This window comes from Typopeltis vanoorti, chromosome 18, assembly GCF_054136105.1.
Source record: "Typopeltis vanoorti isolate ZY-2024b chromosome 18, IOZ_Tvanoo_1.0, whole genome shotgun sequence".
In the NCBI taxonomy this organism is placed as follows: Eukaryota; Metazoa; Arthropoda; class Arachnida; order Uropygi; family Thelyphonidae; genus Typopeltis; species Typopeltis vanoorti.
In genome coordinates, this window is record NC_143566.1 from 50520943 (window position 1) to 50526245 (window position 5303).

Here is a 5303-nt window from a genome sequence, read left to right on the forward strand (position 1 = left end):
GTATCGCGAGTTGCAAGTCGAAGTTAAACGAATCTGGAATAAGAAAACGAAAGTTGTTCCCTTAATAATATGTACTTTAGGCACCATACCTATACCATTTAAAAACATTTAGAAACACTCGAGTTAGATGGATTAAAAATCGGGCAGCTGCAAAAAGGACCATTCATAATCAGAAGAATGCATATTACATAGAAAAAAAAGATTTTCTTTTTAGATATACAATTGATAGGAGGCAAAAGATACATAAGTGATAGACAGGATTTGTGTTTTCAGTAAGAGTCAATATTACAGTTCAGTATCACTTTTAGTTATTTTTCAACTGAAGTGTACCTTGTACCTTGTTCTGGATTGTCGTCGACAATCCAGAACAAGGTACAAGTTGGATTCCACTCCTCTATTAATTTGGCTACAGATCTTGTTTCTTTGTAATAATGAAATTCCAGTGAAAAGCTGCTTTGCAATTTCCAATAAACTATACATGAGGGTTTGTTCCGATTCAGTGAAGGATGGGAGCTGGTTATTCCTTGTGTGCTTAAGGTAGAAACTGTAAATAACGGCCTTGGTGCAGATGAACAGGAAATTGCATATTCTGTGTTTGTTATCTTCTATATGGATCAAATTCCACAGTCTTCTTGGCTGTGTGCATAGTTACAGGTGCTAGGGGCAGTATTCAGGGCATAGGTGTTCATTGCTTTGTTTGCAGGACAGGTTAGGTATGTGTGTTCCAAGGTACCTGAAACTTTGCAGAATGGACACAGATCCGATTCTCTAAGTTGAAATTTGTAGAGCATAGTAGGAGTTGGCAAGATGTTATGCCATAGCTGTATGTCGGAATCTGATTTGGCGCACTTCAATATATAGAAGATCCTACTGAACACCAGGTGGCATGTGCAGCTTTGTAGATGAGAGGGTTAAGGGTGAATATACGAAGGGCGAAGTTGGAGGCACTGACATGAAGAAGTGATATATTTTATTGTAGTTTGAAGGAAGAATTGTAAGTGAGGCTTCAGATAATGCAAGATGATAGGTGTGCTCCCCGCAGTTTCTAGAAGGAATACGGATTCTTTAGGTGTAGCGATATCTGGGAAGGCTTTAATAATGGCAGCTTGTTTCTGTTGATATTGCTTTTCAATTTTTTGGGTTATTCAATGGTAGGCGTGTGAGTGCTTTTTACTTTAGGGTCTGGATAAGGAGGTCCCTTATGATTCTTATTCCTGCCCAGTTCCATGAAGGGAAAAGGAAGGGCGGGCCAGTTGTGAGACTTGTTATGCTACTGTTCAAAAACAGTGGTTCTGTTAATACCGCTGACTCAGTTGATCCTGTCTAGGATCAACAAAGTTTAAGAGGTGATGGTGCAGAACTGGCCTTCAGAGAATTGTGGAAAGTGTAAATCCTCTGGTGGATGATTTCATGATGTAATCGAAGGCGGTATGATAGGTATGATTGCACTGAAGTGTCTTTAGAAGATTATCCTGAAAGAGCTAATCTTGTTTTCAAGGGAAATCAGGTCTTGGCCTTCCTTATTGAGTGGCTGCTTGCAGAGTTCAGAATATGTTGTCCAGTTAGTATTGTTCCAGAGGAAACTTTTGATTGCATTTCGAATGTGATGGAGAAAGTTTTCAGGGGGTGTCAGTACTCTGAGGGTTTGCCATAACATACTCACGGCCATCTGGCTGCGAGTGCGTTATTATTAGATTGATTGTTATCACTCTTCCTCTAAGTGAAGACAATGAACGAATGCTCTTTATAATGCGATGAAATGGAACTTGCTGTTCCATTTTCCTAGCACTTGTTTAAATCGGTTGTGCAGTGTCCAGTTTTATTTATTTTGGTTTTGCGAAGGTGTACACCTAAGTATGTTTGTCCTTCATTTGACCAGGTACATTCAATCGGAGAATCAGTTCTAGCCTTCCATCTGCCTGACCATAGGTCGGTGGTTTTCACAGAGTTCAATTTGGCCCTTGAGACTTGTGCATATAACTTGTGTGTTTAATCAATTACTGTCATTTCTTGGTCATTACAGATTATTACGGTGACGTCAACGGCATTTACTGATAGGCTTATTTTTCGATGTGGTTCTATAGTGCTGGTTCGTGATGGAGATCATGATGCCGTGTGCTCTTTTTAAGAAGGGTTCTATGGCCAGTGTGTATAATTGTCCAAAGAGAAGACATCCTTGCTTGATCCCTCGAGAGTATGACAAAGTGCGGGTGAGCCCGTTGTTGATTTTTAAACAGATGAGTGCATCTCTGTATAGTAATTGGATTGTTTCAATAATGAGAGGGTCATAGCCTAATGCCTTTAAGACTTCATAAAGGCACTTATGCTCTACTCTGTTGAAAAGCTTCTCCTGATCAAGTCTTACATGTGCTAGGTTTTCATTTTGGCTGTTTGCGATGGATGAGATCTCTTATTTAATGGAGGTTATCATGTATTGATCTTCCTAGAACAGAATACGTTTATTGTCGGCCAGTGACTTTGGCTTTAGTTGGTTTACAATAACTTTGGCCGCAGTTGGTTTGCAATAACTTTGGCAATAGTTTTGCAATCTGTATTGATTAGTGAGATTGAACGCCAGTTTCGGATGTCTGTGTGGCCTCCTCTCTTTGGTATCAATCATGCTACTGAGGTTGTGACGGATTGTGGGAGCTGATTAATGTAGACTTCTTGCAGTGTTTTAAGAAGTTGTCCCAGTTGATTCCAGAAGACTTGGAAACACTCTGCGTGAGACCATCAAAACAGGGAGGTTTGTTCTTTGGCACGGATGTGAGTGTGTGTGTGTGCAGTTTTCAGTTCATCTAGGGTTTTTGGGTTTTCTAAGTGGTTCCGATCTGTTGCAGAGATTATTTTAGTATCTTTCAGTATTTCGTGAAGGGATGTTCCTGTAGAGCTGTATGCATTTTTGAAGTATTGTAAGATTTCAGAAGTGAGTTTACTTGGATCTCCTGTGATGCTGCCATCTTGAAGTCTAATAACGGAGATGCAGTTTATTGCTTGGTATTTTTTCCCAAAGAGCTATTGCGTAAAGCAAAGTCACATCCTCTTTCATTGAGGGAAAAATACTCAATCACATTATGTTTGTGTAAGTTTGATTGTAAGTTGGATCTAATATTAGTCCTGGTACTGTGTTCGTAGCCCATTGATTACTTAATAGATTCGCTTGCACCTGGTAACCTCTGCTCTGCTCTTTTTACCTTTCAGTTTCGAGTGTAGATCCTGAAGTCGAGATATTAGTTCCCAGATTTTTGTGGTGTATATAAGGGCTGCCGTTAATTTGTTAGGGAGCCTCGCCCTTTTTGTATAAGGGATGACAGCTGCTTCATGGTTAGCGGACCGTCAGTGTGGGGAAGTTCCCCCTCAGCTTCTTCCTCTTCTAAGCCATAATGTGGAAGTACAGTTTCCTCATTTTCTGGGAACTCTTCTTCCTTGGATGTCTGCAGGTGATCAAAGGCCATTCTGAGTAGTTTCTTCTATCGAATGCGGTTCTGAATTAGTGGGAAGCAGGGTTGGTGATTCTGGCTGTTGCTCCCGGGGATTGCTTATAATTAGTTCATCCTGGTTTTCTCTGTTAGGAGCTTCGGTGTTTTCATGCTGTTTGTTAAGTGCTGCATGCTGCGAGACTTCGTTATCAGTGATTTGGATTTCATTACTCGGCGGGAGTTCAAGAGCGACGTGAATCTTTTCTTGTCCAGTTTTTCTTGGCTCTGAAATTTTAGGTTTTTCTTGGGATTTTCTTGGCTCTGAAATTCGTAATGGGGAGCGGATTTTTGGCTTACTTTTTCCTATGCTTTGATTTTCTTCATGTACGATATTGTTCTGTTCAATTGCTTTGCTATTCTTAGCTAGGATATTTGTTGACGAATTGTTGGAGATATACGGACAGTGTTTCCTAATGTAAGAAACACTGTGATGAGAAAGATAAGTAAAAAGTGTAGGTGATTCCATTTATTCCCATGTTGATTAACTTTGGCAAGTTATGTAGTGCGTCGTTGTTTAGAAAGTGTATTAATGCCTGTCTTCGAAAACTTTTGACATTGGCTAATTCGGGCTTTTTCGTTGCTGCTGACAATGTGCGTATTTTTCATGTGTTATCAAGAACCCTTTCTTAATAACATAGATCTGATGAGGAATTTTAGGGGGAACATTGGATACTGCTAATTTGGTAGGGGGGCCACTGCTATTGGGGCTGCTTCGAAGTGATAAACACCAATATCAATAACTTTTTGTAGTTTGTGGCCATGAGATGTGGCTGAAATACACCTGCACAGTTACAGCTATGTGAGAGGCTTCAGTGATATTCTTTACGGGTAAAATTTTGGCGATCGTCGTCAAATACCCTTCTAGTGGGATGTTTTCTTTGTTGGCGAAAATAACAATCCCATTTTCTCAGGAAATGACGTTAGTAACAGTGGCAGTTATTTTCCCGTTAATTGGTCTACTGCTGACTGATGTCGCATTCATGTGTGAGGTCAGAGTTTTGGGGGACGATAGGATATTTCCATTAGATACAAAGTTAGCATAAGATTTAGAATTAACTGACCATTTTTCCTTGTCTATAGCTTCTGTGAATTTTGCTCTTCCTTGTGGGTGCGAAGTCGTAGGGAGCCTTTGTTTTGCGGAGTCAGTCGTAGTAGAGGAATTCGTGTTTGTTATGGCAGGTAATCCTTCGCTGGCGATAGCCGTAGGTGAGGAGTCCAGCTCTCTTCTCTCTCTCTCTCTCTCTCTCTCTATATATATATATATATATATATATATATATATATATATATATATATATATATATATATATACATACACACACACATATATATAATGCCTTTTTCTTCTCGTATAGGGAGCAGGCGAGGCATATATATTATTTTTTACATTTTAAGCACTGCCCCCTTCAAAGTAACTCCCTCTACTGGTGATACACCATTCCTAACGTTTCTTCCATTGTTGGAATGCTTCCTGGAACAAACTTTCTGTGATGGTGCCCTGTTCTCTCATCGCATTTTACTGAATCTCCTCTATGGTTTGAGAACAACATCCTTTCAAAGTGGTTTTAAGTTTGAGAAATAGGAAAAAGTCTGGTGGGGATAAGTACAGAGAATAGTGTGGATGAGGTGCAACGGATGTCTGATGCTATGCCATATAGCTGCGGATGAGGAGCGACACGTGAGCCGACGCGTTGTCGTGGTGCAACACCCAAGTCAGGTTTTCCCACAATTCAGATCTCTTCCTGTGCACAGCATCACTCAAACGCGATAAAACATTCTGGTACAACTCTCTGTTTACCATCTGACCACGTGGCACAAATTCAT